The sequence below is a fragment of the Mustela erminea genome, chromosome 1 (assembly GCF_009829155.1).
Source record: "Mustela erminea isolate mMusErm1 chromosome 1, mMusErm1.Pri, whole genome shotgun sequence".
NCBI lineage: Eukaryota > Metazoa > Chordata > Mammalia > Carnivora > Mustelidae > Mustela > Mustela erminea.
Genome location: NC_045614.1, coordinates 61,710,181 through 61,730,548, shown reverse-complemented (window position 1 = coordinate 61,730,548; position 20,368 = coordinate 61,710,181). Strand labels below are relative to the sequence as shown.

At 41.0% G+C, this 20,368-nt stretch overlaps 1 protein-coding gene across 2 annotated transcripts in view; it reads left to right on the top strand.

Annotated features, from left to right (window-relative positions):
- Positions 1 to 11,825: 11,825 nt before the first annotated feature.
- The window catches only part of MOBP (myelin associated oligodendrocyte basic protein), a 182,792-nt gene continuing 174,249 nt past the window's right edge, over positions 11,826 to 20,368 (top strand). For both annotated transcript variants that reach the window (XM_032345989.1, XM_032345821.1), the window contains exons 1-2: positions 11,826 to 11,996; positions 13,017 to 13,117. The gene's annotated coding sequence lies outside the window, so the exon portion shown is untranslated. The remainder of the gene's footprint in view (positions 11,997 to 13,016; positions 13,118 to 20,368) is intronic.

Genomic DNA, 20,368 nt, shown 5'->3' with positions numbered 1-20,368 from the left:
TGATGGCTAATGATGAGCCAACATGCTCTTTAACAGATGTATGGATAAGGGAGGTATGGTCCATATATACGATGGAATATTATGCCTCCATCAGAAAGGATGGATACCCAACTTTTCTATCGATCTGATTAATTCTTTCAAAGAAGCAGCTTCTAGTTGGGTGTTCTACTGTATATCTGGTTTCTAATTCTTTGATCTCTGCTCTAGTCTAGTTAATCCCGTTCTCCTGCATGGGTTGGGCTTAATTTGTTGTTGATTCTCCAGTTCTTTAAGGTGTGAAGTTTGTGTATTCAGGATTTTTCATTTTTTTTGAGTGAGGCTTGGATGCCTATGTATTTTCCCTTTAGGATTGCCTTTGCCATATCCCATAGGTTTTGGACCAATACATCTCTGTTCTCATTGATTTCCATGAATTGATTAAGTTCTACTTTGATTTCTTGGTTGACCCAAACATTCCTGAGCAGGATGGTCTTTATCTTCCAAGTGTATGAATTTCTTCCAAACTTTTTTTTGTGATTGAGTTCCAATTTCAAAGCACTGTGGTCCAAGAATATGCAAGAAATAATTTCAGTCTTTTGATATCAGTTGAGACTTGATTTGTGACTCAGTATGTGGTCTATTCTAGAGAAAGTTCCATGTGCCCTCAAAGAGAATGAGTATTCTGGTGTTTTAGGGTGGAATGTTCTGTATATAGGTATGAGGTCTATCTGGTCCAATGTGTCCTTGAAAGCTATTGTTTCTTTGTTGTTTTCTGCTTAGATGATCTATCTGTTGCTGAGAGTGGTGTGTAGGATCCCCTACAATTAACACATTCTTTTTTTTTTTTAAAGATTTTATTTATTTGACAGAGCGAGAAAGATCACAAGTAGGCAGAGAGGCAGGCAGAGAGAGAGAGGGAAACAGGCTCCCTGCTGGGCAGAGAGCCCGATGCGGGGCTCAATCCCAGGACCCTGAGATCATGACCTGAGCTGAAGGCAGAGGCTTTAACCCACTGAGCCACCCAGGCGCCCCCAATTAACGCATTCTTATCAGTATGTCTCTTTATTTTGCTTAACAGTTGGCTTATGCAGTTGGCTTATGCAGTTGGCTGCTCTCATGTTGGGGGAATCAGTATTTACAATTGTTAGGTTTTCTTGTTGGATAGACCCTTTCAGAATGATGTATTGTCCTTCTGTATCTGTGTCTCTCGCTTAAAATCGAATTTGTTTGTTATGAGAATCGTTACCCCAGCTTTCTTATGAAGAAACTTGGCATGAAATATGGTCCTCCATCCCTTCCCTTTCAGGCTGGATGTATCTTTAGGTTCAAAATAAATCTCTTGTAGACAGCATATGAATGGATCGTCTTTTTATCCAATCTGCAACTCTGTGCCACTATATGGGATCATTTGGGTTGTTCATGTTGAGAGTGATTATTGAAAGATATTGAAAGTTTTTATTGTCATAATGTTTCCTGTGAGGTCCTTGCTTCTGTAGAGTTGTAACTGTGAGTTTCTGTTCTATATCACTCTTGGGGTCTTTCTTCTTCTATAGACTTCCCCTTAATATTTCTTGCAGGGCAGGCTTGGTGGTCACATGTTCTTTGAGTCTTTGCCAGTCTTGGAAGCTCTTTATCTCTCCATCCTTTCTAAATGACAGCCTTACTGGATAAAGCATTTTTAGCTTCATGTCCTTCTCATTTAGTTCTTCTCTTCCCTGAATATGTCTTGCCAGACCTTTCTGGCTTGCCAGGTTTCTGTGGACAGATCTGTCATAATTCTGATGTTCCTCCCTCTGTACCTAAGGAATATCTTTCCCCTAGCTGCCCTTAAGAGATACTTCTCTGGCTTAAGATTCACAAGTTTCACTGTCACATGCCAGAGGGTCACACTTCTCTCATTGACCTTGGGGTGTCCTCTCTGCTGCCAGGACATGGACTCATGTTTCCTTCCCCAGGTTAGGGAAATTCTCAGCTAGGATTTGCTCAACTATACCTTCTATTATTCTCTGTCTCTCTCCACCTCCTCAGGGATCCCAATAATTCTGACATTGGCACATTTCTTAGTGTCAGTTATTTCTCTAAATCTGTTTTCATGGATTCTAAGCTCTTGGTTCCAGGCCTCCTCCTGATCCTTCTTTTCTATCAGTTTGTCTTTTAGATCACTAATTCAATCTTCTGTCTCATTTACTCTAGTTGTTAAACTATTTAGATTAGATTGAATCTCATTGATAGTATTTTTAAGTTCTTCCAAATCAGCTCTCATTTCTGCTCTTAGAGAATCTATGTTGCCACGAATGTTTTTCTCCAACCTAGCTATTGTCTGCATAATTGTTACCTTGAGTTCTATTTCTGACAACTTGCTTATGTCCATATCCATTAGTTCTGTGGTGGAGGTCACAGTCTCTGAATTTTTCCTCTGTTGGGGATTCCTCCTTCTAGTCACTCTGGTGAGAGTTGATTGAGGGAATGTACAGAGTCCAAACTATTGATTGACCACAACCCAAGCAGGATACACCTGTTTTATAGGGACCTAAGGGTTTTTGGCCTCTTGTTCTTTCAGCCTATCTTCTGGGGAGAGGGGCCAGACATGCTGTTACTCAGGCAACCCTGTTTAGGCAGATTTGCCTTGCCCACTGAGGTGGGGGGTGGGTTAGGTGAAAAAGGGTTTTGTGGGGCTTTTGTTCTCTGGTGACTTTCCCTGGCAGGTTTCTGTGTCCCCTCCAAGAGTCAGAGCAGAAGTAACTGTGTCCAAACTTCTGTCTCAGAACAGAGAGATCACAGACTTTTCTCCAGAAAGCCCTCGAGGTCACAATGACTATGTTTTTATCTGGCGCTGCTAAAAACCGCAGTGACCTGAGTTGTGTGCCCCATAGGAGCCTTCCCAGCCCTTGTTTCCAGGTGCAGGCACATATCTGCTCTTTGTGCTTCTAAAACCAGCAGCTTCCCCCAGTTCACACGCTTGCTCCCCCAGCTTTAGGTGTTGCTGAACCTGGACTGGATCCTGGCGGAAGAACCAAGCGGCACTCAGAGACTTTGGGGGATCAGAGGTTTATTTAACACCAGTGGGCTCAGAGCAGGTTGTTCTCGAAGGTCTGAGCTCTGAGCACAAGCAGGGAGTGGGATTTATACCCTTCTACTTCCATACACTTGGTACTTTTGGTGTGCGAGGGAAACGATATAGGAAAGAAGAACCCAGAAGGGCTTTGAGACAGGGACTGGAATTCCGTTGCTGGTTTGGTCAGCCATCTTAGAGTATAGTTTTTCCTTATCATAGGTTTAATCTAGAGAGCTGCCCTAAACTACTTTCCCCACAGCTACAGGTCTGCGAGACTGTGCCAGGGCCCCAGTACTGGACACTTTTGCACTCCTGCATTACTACACCTTCCCAGCACCAGTGCATATGGTGGCTCCCTCCCCCTGCCATTTATCTTCTAGTATCTGCCCACATAATCAAGGCTCCCACTTCATATCTCAAAACCAGCCGCTGGAGATTCTTTTGGTATAGATCCTGATGTAACTTCTTACATCTCACACTGATTTCATGTGTGTTCAGAGTGATCTGACTGATATCCAGCTCAATTCAGGGGACCAGTTGAAATAGGGTCCTCTGCCATCTTGCCAGACCTCCACTCTATTCAATTTTATTTTGATATGTATATGTTCTGATTTCTTGCAATTTGGGGATATAGTGTCTTCTAACACACAAACCAAAAATCAGTCAGAAGCAGCCAGATCACTCTGCTTTTTCCCCACTGAGAGAATATATTCTGACTCCCCTTTCTCCCTTTTTTTCCTTTGCTTTTTTCTTTTTATTTTGTCATTTTTAAAGAAGATTTTATTTATTTATTTGACAGACAGAGATCACAAGTAAGCAGAGGCAGACAGAGAGAGAAGAGGAAGTAGGTTCCCTGCTAAGCAGAGATCCCAATGCGGGGCTCAATCCCAGGACCCTGGGATCATGACTTGAGTCGAAGGCAGAGGATTTAACCCACTGAACCACCTAGGCGCCCCTCTTTTTTGTCATTTTTCTATCATCCTGGCTTTAGTGACTTATCTGTGGTAGCTTCTGATCACTTCAGAATTTTTAAAAATTAATTTTCTTTTTTTAGTGTTCCAAGATTCATTGTTTATGCAACACACCCAGAGATCCATACAATACATGGCCTCCTAAATACCACCTAACAGGCTCATCTAACCCCCAATCCTCCTCCCCTCCAAAGCCCTCAGTGTGTTTCTCAAAGTCCACAGTCTCTCATGGCTCATTTACTCCTCCAATTTCCCCCAATTCACTTTTCTATTCCTTCTCCTAATGTCCACTGTGTTATTCCTTATGCTGCATGAATAAGTGAAACCATATGATCATTGACTCTCTCTGCTTGACTTATTTCACTCAGCATAATCACCTGCAGTCCTGTCCATGTTGATGCAAAAGTTGAGTATTCATCCTTTCTGATGGAGGCATAATACTCCATTGTATATATGGACCATATCTTCTTTATCTATTTGTCTGTTGAAGGGCATCTTGGCTCTTTCCAGAGTTTGGACACTGTGGCCACTGCTGCTATGAATAGTGGGTAAAAATGGCCCTTATTTTCACTACATCTGTATCTTTGAGGTAAATAGGCAGTACTGCAATTGCAGAGTCATTGGGTAGCTCTATTTGTCATTTCTTAAGGAATCTCCACACTGTTTTCCAAAGTGGCTGCACCAACGTGCATTGCAAACAACAGTGTAAGAGTATTCCCCTTTCTCCACATCCTTTCCAACACATGTTGTTTCCTGTCTCATTAATTTTGACCATTCTAACTGGTATAAAGTGGTATTGCAATGTAGTTTTGATTTGAATCTCTCTGATGGCTAATGATTATGAACATTTTTTCATGTGTCTGTTAGACATTTGTAGGTCTTCTTTGGAGAAGTGTCTGTTCATGTCTTCTGCCCATTTTTTGACATGATTATCTGTTTTTGGGGGGTGAGTTTGAGGAGTTCTCTATAGAGAACTTGGATAATCAGCCCTTTGTCTGTAGTGTCATTTGAGAATATCTTCTCCCATTCTGTGGGTTGCCTCTTTGTTTTGTAGAGTGTTTCCTTTGTTGTGCAGAAGCTTCTGATCTTGATAAAGTACCAAAAGTTCATTTTCACTTTTGTTTCCTTTGCCTTTGGAGACATATCTTGAAAGAAGTTGCTGTGGCTGATATCGAAGAGGTTACTGCCTATGTTCTCTTCTAGGATTTTGATAGATCCCTGCCTCATGTTGATGTCTTTTATCCATTTAGAGGTTATGTTTGTGTATGGTGTAAGAGAATGGTTGAGTTTCATTCTTCTCTACATAGCTGCCAAATTTTCCCAGCAGAATTTATTAAAGATACTCTATTTTTTCCACTGGATATCTTCACCTGATTTGTTGAAGATTAGTTGACCATTGAGTTGCAGGTCCATATCTTGGCTCTCTACTCTGTTCCACTGGTCTATGTGTCTGTTTTTGTGCTGTATTATGCTGTCTTGGTGATCACAGCTTTGTAGTAAAGCTTCAAGTCAGGCAACGTGATGCTCCCAGTTTTGTGTTTCTTTTTTAACTTTTCCTTAGCAATTCAGGGTCTCTTCTGATTCCATACAATTTTTTTTTTTATTTTTTGTTCCAGCACTTTGAAAAATGCCAGTGGAATTTTGAGCAGGATGGCATTGAAACTATAGATTGCTCTAGGTAGTGTAGAGATTTTAACAATGTTTATTCTTTGGATCCATAAGCATGGAATGCTTTTCCATATTTTTGTGTCTTCTTCAATTTCTTTCATGAATGTTCTTAGCTCCTCAAGTACAGAATCTTCACCTCTTTGGTTAAGTTTATTCCCAGGTATCTTATGGTTCTTGGCGCTATGGTAAATGGAATTGATTCTCCAATTTCACTTTCTAAAGTTACATTGTTAGTGTATAAGAAACAACTGATTTTTGTGCATTGATTTATCTAGCTACATTACTGAATTGCTGTATGAGTTCTAATAATCTGGTGGTCCAGTTTTTGGTTTTTCCACATAAAGTATTATGTCTTCTGCAAAAAGAGAGACTTTGACTTCTTCTTTGCCAATTGAATACCTTTTATTTCTTTTTGTTTTCTGGTTGCTGTTGCTAGGACTTCTAGTACTACGTTGAACAACGTGGCAAGAGTGGGCATCTTTGTAGTGTTCCTCATCTCAAAGTGAAGACTGTCAACTTTTCCCCATTGAGAATTATATTCACTGTGATTTTTTCATAGATAGATTATATGAAGTTGAGGAATGTTCCCTCCATCCCTACACTTTGAAGAATTCTAATCAGGAGCGGATGCTGTATTTTGTTAAACACTTTTCCTGCATTAATTGAGAGGACCATGTGGTTCTTCTCTCTTCTCTTATTGATTTGTTCTATCACATTGATTGTTTGATTGATTGTCAATTTCTTCCTGTTTTCACTACATCTGTATCTTTGAAGGCAAATATCCAATAGTGCAGTAGATACAGCAGAACACATCAACAAACCTAGAATCTGGTTCTTTGAAAGAATTAATAAGATTGATAAACCACTGGCCAAAATAATCCAAAAGAAAAGAGAGAGGACCCATATTTATAAAATTATGAATGAAAGGATAGAGATCACCACTAATGCCAAGGAAATAGAAGCAATTATCAGAAATTATTATCAATAGTTATATGCCAATAAGTTAAGCAATCTAACAGAAATGGATGCATTCCTGGAAACCTATAATCTTCTAAGCCTGAAACAGGAATAAATTGACAACCTGAATAAAGAAATAGCTAGAAACAAGATTGAAGCAATGATCAAAAACTTCCCAAGAAACAAGAGCCCAGGACCTGACGGACTCCCTGGAAAATTCTACCAAATATTCAAAGAGGAAATAGTACCTATTCTCCTGAAGGTGTTTCAAGAAATAGAAACAGAAGGAAAACTTTCAGACACTTTCTATTAAGCCAACACTACCCTGATCCCCAAACCAGGCAAAGACCCCATCAAAAAGGAGATTTCCAGACCAATATCCCTGATGAATATGGATGCCAAGATCCTCTACAAGATCCTAGCTAATAGGATCCAACAGCACATTAAAAAGATTATCCACTGTGACCAGGTGGGATTTATCCCTGGGAAGCAAGGGCGGTCCAACATTCACAAATCAGTCAATGTGATAGAACAAATCAATAAGAGAAGAGAGAAGAACCACAAGGTCCTCTCAGTTGATTCAGAAAAAGCATTTGACAAAATACAGCATCCGTTCCTGATTAGAACTCTTCAAAGTATAGGGATGGAAGGAACATTCCTCAACTTCATAAAATCTATCTATAAAAAATCCACAATGAATATTATTCTCAATGGGGAAAAGCTGACAGCTTTCCCTTTGAGATCAGGAACATGGCAAGGACTCCCACTCTCGCCACTGTTGTTCAACATAGTACTAGATGTCCTAGGAAGAGCAACCAGTCAACAAAACTAAATAGAAGTTATTCAAATTGGCAAAGAAGAATTCAAACTGTCTTTGAGATGACATGATACTTTATATGGAAAACTCAAAAGACTCCAGCCCCAAGCTACTAGAAGTTATACAGTATTCACTAATGTAGCAGGATACAAAAATCAATTCAGAGAAATCAGTTGTTTCTTATACACTAACAAGAAAATATAGAAGGGGAAATGAGAGAATTGATTCCATTTACTATAGGACCAAGGACCATAAGATACCTGGGAACAAACCTAACCAAAGAGGAAAAGGATCTGTACTTGAGAAACTACAGAACACTCATGAAAGAAATTGAAGAAGACATAAAAAGATGGAAAAACATTCCATCCACACTCATGGATCAGAAGAATAAACATTGTGAAAACGTCTATACTGCCCAGAGCAATCTATACTTTCAATCTCATCCTGATCAAAACTCCATCTGCATTTTTCAAAGTTCTGGAATAAACAATCCTAAAATTTGTATGGAACCTGAAAAAGGGCCCAAATTGCTAAGGAAATGTTGAAAAAGAAAAGCAAAACTGGGGGCATCACATTACCTGATTTCAAGCTTTACTACAAATTTGTGATCACCAAGAAAGCCTGGTACTGGCACAAAAACAGACACATAGATCAGTGGAACAGAGTCGAGAGCTCAGATATAGACCCACAACTCTATGGTCAAATAATTATCAACAATGCAGGAAAAAATATCCAGTGGAAAAAAGACAGTCTCTTCAATAAATGGCGCTTTGAATATTGGACACCTATGTATAGGAGAATGAAACTCGACCATTCTCTTATACCATACCCAAAGATAAACTCGAAATGGATAAAAGACCTCAACACGAGGCAGGAATCTAACAAAATCCTATAGGAGAACATAGGCAGTAACCTCTTCGACATTGGCCACAGCAATTTATTTCAAGACATGTCTCTGAGGGCAAAGGAAATAAAAGCGAAAATGAAAATTTTGGGACTTCATTAAGATCAAAAGCTTCTGCACAGCAAAGGAAACGGTCTATAAAACAAAGAGGCAACCCCCAGAATGGGAGAAGATATTTGCAAATGGCACTCCAGAAAAAGGGCTGATGTCCAAGATCTATAGAGAACTCTTCAAACTCAACCCCCGTCAAAAGACAAAATTACTTCCAAAAATGGACAAAAGACATGAACAAAAGAAGACATGTCTTTCTCCAAAGAAGACATATGAGTGGCTAACAGACACATGCAAAAATGTTCATCGTCATTAGCCATCAGGGAGATTCAAATCAAAATCACATTCACATACCAACTTACATCAGTTAGAATGGCCAATATTAATGAGACAAGAAACAACAAGTGTTGGAGAGGATGTGGAGAAAGGGGGATACTCTTACCCTGTTGGTGGAATGCAAGTTGGTGCAGCCGCTTTGGAAAACAGTGTGGAGATTCCTCAAAAAAATTAAAAACAGAGCTACCTTATGACCCTGCAATTGCACTACTGGGCATTTTCCCCAAAGATACAGATGTCGTGAAAAGAAGGGCCATCTGTACCCCAGGGTTCAAGACAGCAATGACCAGAATCGCTAAACTGTGGAAAGCACCAAGATGTCCTTCAATGGATGAATATATAAAGAAGACATGGTCCATATATACAATGGAATATTATGACTCCATCAGAAAGCATTAATACTCAACATTTGTATCAATGTGGACTGGACTGGAGGCAATTATGCTGAGTGATATAGGTCAAGCAGAGAGAGTCAATGATCACATGGTTTCACTTGTTTGTGGAACATAAAGAATAACACAGAGGACATTGGGTGAATCAGTGGAGAAGTGAGTTGGGGGAAATTGGAGGGAGAGAGGAACCATGAGAGACTGTGGACCCTGAGAAACAAACTGAATGTTTGGAGGGGAGGGAGATGTGGGGTTGGGTGAGCATGGTGGCAGGTATTAAGGAGGGCACGTATTGCATGGAGCACTGGGTGTGGTGCATAAACAGTGAATCTTTGGACATTGAAAAAATAAAATAAAATTATAAATAAATAAATAAAACATAGGATGTTAGGAGTGCTAGGGATATGTCACATTCTAGAAGGAAATTCTGTCTTGTTTTTCCTGGCTCAGCTGCTGTAAAGCCAGGCCCATGTTCATTACATAAGATACTTGTGTACATGATTAGCTTGGGATGATAAAGCAAAAAGTTAAACAGAAATGACTATGTTAGACAAGATGAATGTGTAGACTGCATTAGGGAGGCCCAGTCTGCTCCAGTCAGAGAGGTGTTTGAGCAGCAACTGTTCCAATAGGCAGGGATGTATCTCCCTGTGTACACCTCCCCTAGAACCCATGTTATCCTGGGTTATATCCTTAAACCCCAATCACACTGTCATGTGTAGTTGTCAGTCCTTCTAGCCATCAAGGTGTGCTACTCTTTCTACCCCATTAGCTGGTCTGTAGGAAATTTGAAACAGGTCCAACCCCCATGTCACCCCTTACCCAAATCAATGCGTTTCCACACTTGGTCTACAGAGCATAGGCACATGAGAATTACGTAGAGGAACAGGTACAAGTTTTTATGATAAGTTCTGGAAAAGACACATGGATTCTGGGTAGAAAACTGGGAGAGGGGAGGGGACAAACTTAGGCAGGAGTCCTGCCACATCCAAATCTGGAGGAAAATGGGACATGAGCCCTTCCATCAACTGCCCTTTGAGGACTGTGACCACAGGGATTGAACCACAACTTTTGGGGAAAAGTGCAGGGCAGGAAATGGGGAGGGGATGCTTTATCTGTGGTCACCCAGTTAGCTCCAGGATTGCAAAGGTCAGGGCTAGATCTTCATTTCCCATCTAAACAAGGCCCATGCATGGTCCAGCCTGAGAGGAAGATGGGCATTGGTGAATTTCAAGAGAGCTATTCTCTGTGGCCAGGCATTTGCCTCTTAGGTCCCAAGGAATCTGATACAACCATGAAGGAAGATATGGTCAATGACCCAGAGGGTTTTGGTCTAACCAACCCAGGATGAAGATGAGGGGTCCTACTTGTGAGGCTGTTTCTCGTTAAGGTGTACCTCTGGTGGAGGTGTACCGCTACCACAGTGGTAGGACTGCTAGGAGTAGAGACCCATGAAAACACTCCCTTAAAGGTAGCCTGGCAGGCCATGGTCCTGGGCCCTCAGCTCTAAGTTGGTGGGCTTTGACATGGCCAGCCCCTGGGCATGTGACTTGAGAAGCAGTAGTGTCTCCAAGCCCAGTGATATTTATGGGGTTGACCTCAGTGTCAGAGCCTGGCTGGGGAGCCATTATACATGTAACACACAAAAGTATGAATTGGCAATGTTATCCATAAAGTTTCTGGTCAACAGACTTAACAATATTTAAGTTTCGAGGGAGTTAAAATGTGGATGCGTGTATTTTCTTTTTACTGTCAGGGTCACTGTCCCTAACCCCGGCATTATTCAAGGATCAAATGTATATGCAGAACTGTTTCTCATCATGTCCATCATTTCTAAGCTATCCAAGCCACCATCATTTCTCATCTGGAATACTGCAATGGCCTCTTAATCTCCCTGCTTCTACTCTCACCCACCTTCAGACTGTTCTCAACAGAGCAGCCAGAGCAAATTTTTAAAATGTTATGTCATCGATGGAAACTTCCATGTGTGGTTTTTTCCAGAATGACCAGGGATTATGAGCAAGAAATCCACAGAATTTGTAGAACAAGTTTCTTGGCTACTTCTGTGTCTAATAGCTAATAAACTTTAGATATGTGGCAAGAAAAGAAAAAGGTAACATCATGTCACTCCTCGGTTCCATAACCCTCCAATGCTTTTCCTGACACATCCAAAGCCCTTATGGTCTATAAGGTCTGAAATGTGTCCTCCATCTCCCTCCTGATTCAAGGACTGTGCTCCTGATGTTCCCTCTGTTAGGAAAACTCTTTCCCCAGATGTATTTATTTATCATTGCATCCCCTGACCTGAAAGTATGCCTTACGAGGCAGCGAGTTCATTTTCTTCGATACCTCATCAGCAGTGTCTAAAACAGTGACGTACCAGGCCTCCCATAGTGCCGTCTTTATATGCTACCGGTAAATAGGAACTGATTGGGCTTTGCGGCTGAAAGGCGCGGCATATATGGAAGGAAAGACGACTTTCCTGGAGCAAGGAATGTGACTTCAGGAAGCCTCTCTGATGGAGAGAGGGAGTTGGCCGCCGATCTGATGGCTTCTTCTTACCGGCCTAACCGGGTCTCCTCCCCAGGCTCCACCCCTAGAGCCCTCTAGAGTCAATTGGCTGAACTCTCTGAGCCCTTTCATCCTCGCAGCCAATGACAGGGCAGAAACTATGCGGGAGGCGGGGCCAGGGATCCCGCGAAGCTGGCCGACTCCTGAGGGGTGGGATGCTTCAACCTCCAGGGCACAGAGATTCCGAAACCTCCAGAGGCCTAGAAGGGCCCGAGGGTGAAGTTGAGAGTGGGGAGTCAGTGACACAGTTCCGTCTCCGCTGTGTTCCGAGGAGTGAGTCAGGACCTTTGGATGAGGGGTATGGGGCAGCCTGGCGTCGGGGTTCGGTCTGTGTTTTGGGAGAGGGTTGGTGACACTTGCCGGGACAGAAGCCTCCTTCTGCGCAGCCGCCACGGCGACGGGGGGTAGGTCTCTCTAGGGGTAGTCGAGGGCCCTCGTTGGGCGCTGTCTCTAGTCTGGGGTCGTAGCGGCTCTCTCTGATAGGGCTGACAGTGGTTATAGAATTTTGCCGTCCCCGCCCCTAGCCATCAGGCCGCCCTGGTAATAGCGGTCTAGCGCCCAACCAGGCTCCAAGGACTCCACAACCCCAGCTTGAATCGGATCACCAGTCCAGTCCCCGTTGTGTTCCCAGTGAGCAACCGAGTTTTGCAGGAGATTACTCTTTCATTCATTCAGTACTTACTGAGCACCTACCACTGACTGCTAGGTCCTGGGGGTGACAGTATGTACAAAGCAGAGGTGTCTTCTGTAGGGAAGAAATGGAACAAGCTTGAAGGGCTAGAAGCCGAGTCTGAAAATCTGGAGAGGCTGAAAACACAAAACAGATTTTGAGGGCTAGTAATCCTAAGAAACAGGTAATCATTAAAAATAAGCAAAGAAACAAGAAAACATTCACCTTTTACCCTCCCTTTAAAGACTTAGTTTTTCCTCTCTAAAGACACTTGACTCAACAAAGTTTCCTTCTCATCTCCTTGCTGCGAACTTTGGCTGGAAAGCAGGATTGCAGTTGGAATGCATTTTGCAGTTAGAGAAGGATATGGAGAATTTGATATCAAACAACAGGTGAAAAGGAGCAGCTGTCGTTGGATGGAATGAAGGTTACCTTCAGACACAAGATTTGTCTCTTACCAGCCATTCGAACTTTGGCATGTAATTCAGTCTCTGGGAGCTGCATTTCCTCATCTTCAGAATGGGAATGATGATCCTTGCTTTTCATAGTTCTATAGGAAAGGAAGTTACCCAGGGAAGGGACACCACCCTGAGTGTCTGCTTGGAGTTGAGCTCTCAGAGAACGCAATCTTCTCTCTTCTGTTTACAGTGATAGCACACTCCCTTAGGAACATCCTCATCAAAACCAAGGAAGAGATCAGGCAAGATTTGTGCTGGGCAGATTCTTTGGAGTGAGGCTGTGCTGGCCAGGTGAGACCTATACTGTGAAATTAATTATCAGGGGACAGGAATCCTGCTGACTAGAGGAAGGACCATGGCTGAATGGGAGCATTTCTGAATGGCTTTTTATTGAGGATGAGAGAACCTGAGAAGTGGGAGTGAGCCCTCTGGACCTTGAGGAGTACAGTTTGGGGGTGGGAGGAAAGGTGATATAGTTGAACTCAAATTTGGGTGACAGGAGACTTGAATTTGAGTTGCCTCTTTCTTCTAAGGTTGTTTCCCCATCACTACATTTTGATAGAAGTCATTGGGACATCTGGGTGATTCCTTCCAACCCTGACATTCTGAGAATCTCTGAGTTAGATTAAGTCTATCTAGAATTGGCTGGAATATCTAGAATAGCCCCTGGGTAGCGCTATTGAGACAACATTGTCAAGACTGTATATATACTGTCATGGTCTTCAGATAATATGCAGGACAAAAGGGTGAACAAGTGGAGAAGGGATGGTGGTGGTCATGTGTGAAGGGTGCAGTTCTTATCATCTGTACACCCAGATAGAATTAGAATCTTGAACTTGTTTAATGTTTCAAATCATACAACATTTACTGAACCCTCTTTGTGCTAGGTACTTTGTGGAATTCCTCCCATGAATACCATGGCCCTCACATGTACTTGTGAGGAGGAATGACACAGACATATAACCCGTTCTAGTAGAAGGCAACCCTAGTTTATAGTACAGATTTGTTACGGTGTGTATGTGTGTGTGTGTGTGTTTTTTTTTTTTTTAAGTACAGAAATTTCTGTGTGGTCAAGTCTATCTGCTTTTGTTATGATGTCAGGCTTTGCTTTATGCTTAAGGCATAGGCCTTTTGCTTCCTGAAATCAAGTAGTCCCCACATATTTTCCTCCAGTTCTTTTTTTTTTTTCTTTCAATTTTTGTATTTCATTCATCTCTCTTTCTGGAATTTTTCAGGTATTCCCTCTTACTCGTCACTCTGTTGCACCTTATCAGTAACCAAGGACCGTGTGACTACTGCTATCAGAAACCGGAATAGGTAGGGGCACCTGGGTGGCTCAGTGGGTTAAAAGCCTCTGCCTTCGGCTCAGGTCATGATCTCAGGGTCCTGGGATCCGGCCCCACGTCAGGCTCTCTGCTTGGCAAGGAGCCTGCTTCCCCATCTCTCTGTGCCTGCCTCTCTGTGTACTTTTGATCTCTCTCTCTCTCTGTAAAATAAATAAGTAAAATCTTAAAAAAAAAAAAAAAAAAAAAAAAGAAACCAGAATAGGTGATGCTGGTGAGTTAAAGGAATACAACCTCCAAGGTAAAACCTCTTTCTCTCTCTTTCTGGGAATAGGACTGTGCCCTTTGGGAGTTTCTCACACCTGAAGGGAATGGTGGTCCTAAGATCAGAACACTCACCCATCAGTCTCAGGGATTTGTAGGTCAGAGATCTGTTGGGTCTCATTTGTTCTCTTCCATTTGCCAGTTGTCTCTGAGATTATGCCTTTATTCACAGTTGCTTGGATATCCCTAGTGTCCTGCTGGCCTCGTGATCTCATCTGTACCTCCTTTTACTTCTCCAGCCAAGAGTTCTCCTTCTTTCCTAGTGCCTGGGAATTCTTCCAGGCTTTCTGAGGGAATTTCCCATTCAATCAGGCAGAGGACAAATCATTAGGTTTCCTTTTGACCAACGACTCCTCAGACTGGCCCTCCCTGATCTTCTGGTAAGTCTTGCTTCCCTCTCAGTTTCCCCAGAATCACCTTAAGGGCTTCCTCATGGCATATCCTTGTGCATTTCTCTTTTTCCCTTCCTGCTCTTCTAACCAAAGCCTCTACCTCAGTGAGCTAATATATTTGCACAACTCCCTTTGTCCCTTCTGTCTTATTCTCAGATTTGCTTTCCTGACATATTTTTCCTCTTCTCACCTAAAGTGTTTTCCTACATCTTCATCTTTCCTAGTGACATTACCATTGTTGATATTCAGACCTGGATCCGATAACCTTGAATTCTTTCTTTCAATCATCCTCTGTATCCAGTCTAATACAAGTTTATGCTTTCCTGGAAATTGCTGGATTTCATAATTTTCTTCCCTATCATTTGTTTTTTCATTTCTCATTCATTTGTTCATTCATTCAGCAAACACTTTTCAGACACCTAGAGAGTGGCAGACCACTTAAAGGTCACCCATCCTGCATTCCTAAAGTTGTCTCCCAATTCACTTCCCTTCCTCCATTCTTTTTGTTTTTTTGTTTTTTTAAATCACTCTAATCCATCTGGGCTAATCTTCCTAAATAATTTAAAAAAATGTTTAATTGAAGTATAGTTGATATACAGTATTATCCCCTAAAGAGTTCTTTTCCTAATTCCACTTTTAGGTAGGATGGTATGAAATATATGTCCAGACTGGACTATTTTCATGAGTTAAGGGGACCACAATTAATAATGATGCTAGAATGATGCTGGAAACTGTATTCTTGACAAATGAGAGTGAGAGAGGAGAACAGCAAGGTAGAAAAAAGAATATGGGGGGGGAAGAAGATGAAGATGGTTAATACTTGCTACCCATTGACCATCAAATTATACCATATGTGCCCTATAATTTCAGTGTTCTGGCTTATATAGCTTCATGCAACTTAATTCTTTCATCTGTTCACTAAGAAAAATTTTTTTGGTGCCTACTGTGTGCTTGGAACTGTGCTAGATGCTGGGAATACAAAGGTAAACAAAATGGACAAAATCCCCACCATCATGAAGCTACGTGGTAGTAGTAATTTCCCACTTATTTCTGAGTACCCTGTCTTCCCCTCCCCCACAAGCTTCTTTTTGAGAAAACCGTGTTCTTGACAAGTGAGAAATTCTTTTTAGCGTCTCTTGTATGGCAAGTCTACTAGAAATTAACTCCCTCAGCTTTTGTGTATCTGAAACGTCTTAATTTCTCTTTCATTCTTGAGAGAGAGTATTGACAGATATAGAATTCATAGTTAACATTTTTTTCTTTCAAGACTTTAAATATGCTATGTCACTGCTTTCTGGCCTTCATGGCTTTTGAATGTAAATCAGCTTTTAATTTTATGGAGGATTCTTTGTATGGAAGGGTTAGTTCTCTCTTATTGCTTTCCAGTTTCCTTCTTTGTCTTTGGGTTTCAACGAGTTGACTATAATGTGTCTTGGTGTAAATCTTTTTGAGTTTATCCTCTTTGGAATTCATTGATCTTCTTGGATGTGCTTATTCCTGTGTTCCCTCAGATTTGAGAACTCTGGGACATTACTTCTTTAAATATTTTTTCTGCCCCTTTCTATCTCTCTTCCTCTTTAGAACTCCTAAGATGAGAATGATGGTAAGTTTGATGATGTCCCTCAGACGCTGTTCCTTTTTTATTCATTCTTTTTCCCCCTCTTCTTCATACTGGATAATTTCAAGTTCACTAATCCTTTCTTCTGTGTTCTCAAATCTGATGTTGAACCTCCTTAGTAATTTTTTTATTGTAGTTATTGTACTTGTCAGCTTGAGAATTTCTTTGGTTAATTTTTAAAATTTTATGTCTTCATTGATCTTCTCATTTTTTTCATACATTGTGTTCTTGATTTCCTTTAGTTCTTTGTCCAAGGTTTCCTTTAAATCATTGTATGTATTTAAGAGAGTTGACTTAACATCTTTGATGAATAATTCTAATATCTGGTCTTCCTAGAGAATGCTTTCTTCCAAATTCTTTTACTTTTCCTGTAAATCAGCTATATATGCCTGTTTCTTTGTATGTTTTACATTTTTTTAAAAGATTTTATTTATTTATTTATTTGACAGATCAGAAGTAGACAGAGAGGCAGGCAGAGAGAGAGAGTGGGGGAAGCAGGCTCCCTGCTGAGCAGAGAGCCTGATGTGGGGCTTGATCCCAGGACCCTGGGATCATGACCTGAGCTGAAGGCAGAGGCTTTAACCCACTGAGCCACCCAGGCGCCCCTGTTTTACACTTTTTTATTCAAAATTGGACATTTTGAGTGTTATGGTAATTCTGAAAATGTAATTGTCTCACTCCTCAGTTGTTGCTAAGTCTTGTTTGTGGAGGGTTGGAGCCATCCATCTGTGGCTTTTCCAAACTCTCTTTTCCTTTCTCTCTCTCTCTCTCTCTCTCTCTTTTTTTTTTTTTTTTGCAAAGTATGTATTCTTTGTTGTATGTAGACATTAAAAATTTCTGTTCTGTTATCTCTGTGGTCAGCCAATGGCCAAAGATTTTCTTAGATGTCTGAGTCCCAAAAGAGGGGAAAGAGTAATGTCTCTTTCAATTCCCTGAAGATGCCTCAGCCAGTGGGGGTTAAAAACTGTGGCTGCCAGCATATTTGCTGGCCCCTCAGTGATCAAAATGAGCATCAACACTCAGACCACACAATACTCATATACAGAAGGCAAGACCTTATTGCCTGTCCTGGCTCAGAAAGCTGCACCAGGAACAAGGCCAGCGTTCCCCACTGCCTCCTACCACTAATACGTCATGAAAGGATGAAATTATTGATGTTTACAGCCTCTTCATCACGTTCTTTCCTGGATGTTGCAAATGTTTGACTGGACTCCAGAGTTCCAGAACATTTGATTTGGGTGATTCTGCCAGTTCAACAGTTGTTTAGGTGGATGGGTGGATCTTTGGAGCTTTAGCTCTACCATCTTCTGTCTATATGTAGGTTTTTATTTATCTTGAGTAAATACCTAAGAGTGAAATGGGAAGTATATATTTAATTTTTAAGAAACTGCCAACTGGGGACACCTGGGTGGCTCAGTTGGTTAAGCTGCTGCCTTAGGCTCATGTCCTGATCCCAGGGTCCTGGGATTGAGATCCGCATCGGGCTTCTTGCTCAGAGAGGAGACTGCTTCTCTCTCTGCCTCTGCCTGACACTCTGCCTGCTTGTGCTCTCTCTCTCTCTGTCTCTCTGACAAATAAATAAATAAATAAATAAAATCTTTAACAACAACAAAAAAGAAACTACCAACTGCTGTCCAAAATGGTTTCCAAAGTACTGTTTTAAACAACCCCACCAGCAGTATATGAGTTCAGTTGCTCTACATATTTACTAATAATTGATATGGTTAGACTTTTGTTTAATTTTAGTTTTGGGGTTTTTTTTTTTTTACGTTTTTTTTTTTTTTACATTTTTTTTAAAATTCAGTTTAGTTAGCATATACTGACTGTATTATTAGTTTCAGGAGTAGAATTTAGTGATTCATCAGTTGCATATAACACCCAGGGCTCATTTCATCAAGGGACCTCCTTAATCTCCATCACCCAGTGACCCCATCCCCCACCCGCTTCCCTCCAGCAACCCTCAGTTTGTTTCCTACAGTTAAGAGTCTCTTATGGTTTGCCTATCTCTTTGTTTTTATCTTATTTTATTTTTTTCTGTCCTTCCCATATGTTCTTCTATTTTGTTTCTTAAATTCCATATATGACTTAAGAAACAAAGCAGAGGTTTGTAAGGGAAGGAAGGGGAACAGTGTTGGGGGATGGGGAAGTGGGTGATGGACATTAAGGAGGACATGTGATGTAATGAGCACTGGGTATTATATAAGATTGATGAATCACTAAACTCTATACATGAAACTAATACTACACTATATGTTAATTAATTGATTTTAAATAAAAAGTCCACATATGAGTGAAATCATATATTTGTCTTTCTCTGACTGCCTTACTATATTTAGCCTAATACTCTAGTTCAATCCACATTATTGCAGATGGCAAGATTTCATTCTTTTGGATGGTTGAGTAATATTATTGTGTGTTTGTGTGTACACATATGTATCCTATATCTTCATTACCCAATCATCTATCGATGGACATTTGTACTCTTTCCATATTTTGGCAATTGTGGGCATTTCCAGGCATTCCCGGCTGTCTGGCTTCTGTGAAGGGGTGGCGTTCTGCCCTCAGCGAGCCAGGCATCCCCAGCTACCCAGCTTCATGGTCGTATATCGTCCTTCTCCCCAAAGACCTGTTGCCAGTGTATGTTTTTCTTAAGGCCATATCTAAATGTGCTTGGCAACTAGTAAAATACTCCAGGGGCTATAGTTTAAGTAACAAATTGTTCCGAGGGGCAGTAGCGTTTTCCATTTCTTCTTGTTTCAGTTTTGTAGTTTATATGTTTCTTGGAATTTATCTGTTTTTTCCAGGTTACCTAATTTGTTGGCATATAATTGTTCATAGTATTTTATTGTTATTATATTTCTTTGCTGTTGGTTGTGATCTCTCCTCTTTCATTCATGATTTTATTTATTTGGGTCCTTCCTCTTTTCTTTTTGATAAGTCTGGCTACAGGTTTATCAATCTTTTTTTTTTTTAAGATTTTATTTATTTATTTGACAGACAGATCACAAGTAGGCAGAGAGGCGGGCAGAGAGAGAGAGGAGGAAGCAGGCTCCCTGCTGAGCAGAGAGTCCGATGCGGGACTCGATCCCAGGACCCTGAGATCATGACCTGAGCCGAAGGCAGCGGCTTAACCCACTGAGCCACCCAGGCGCCCCCAGGTTTATCAATCTTATTAATTCTTTCAAAGAACCCAGTTCCTAGTTTCACTGATCTGTTCTACTGTTCTTTTGATTTCTGTGTTCTTGATTTCTGCTTTAGTCCTCATTACTTCTCTTCTCCTGCTGTATTTAGGCTTTATTTGCTGTTCTTTCTCCAGCTCCTTTAGGTTTAAGGTTAGATTGTGTATTTGAGACCTTCCCTTCTTCTTGAGGAATGACTGGATTAGTATAGACTTTCCTTTCAGGACCAACTTTGCTGCATTTCAAGTGTTCTTTGTTTTCATTTTCATTTGTTTCCATGAATTTAAAAAAAATTCTTCTTTAATGTCCTGGTCAACCCATTCATTTTTCAGTAGGATGTTCTTTAACATCCATGTATTTGCAGTCCTTCCAAAGTTTTTCTTGTGGTTGACTTCACATTATAGCATTGTGATTTGAAAATATGCCTGGTATGCTCTCAATATTTTTTACCAGTTGAGGCCTGATTTGTGACCCAGTATGTGATCCCTTCTGGAGAACATTCAATATGCATTTGAGAAGAATGTATATTCTTCTGCTTTAGAATGAAATACTCTGAATATATATGTTAAGCCCATCTGGTACATTGCATCACTCAAAGCCCTTGTTTCCTTGCTGTAATTCTGCTTAGGTGATCGGTCCATTGCTGTGAGTGGTGTGTTAAAGTTCCCTACTATTAGTGTATTATTATCACTCAGTTTCTTTAGTTTTGTTATTTTTTTTAAGCAATGATTTTTTAATTTTATTAG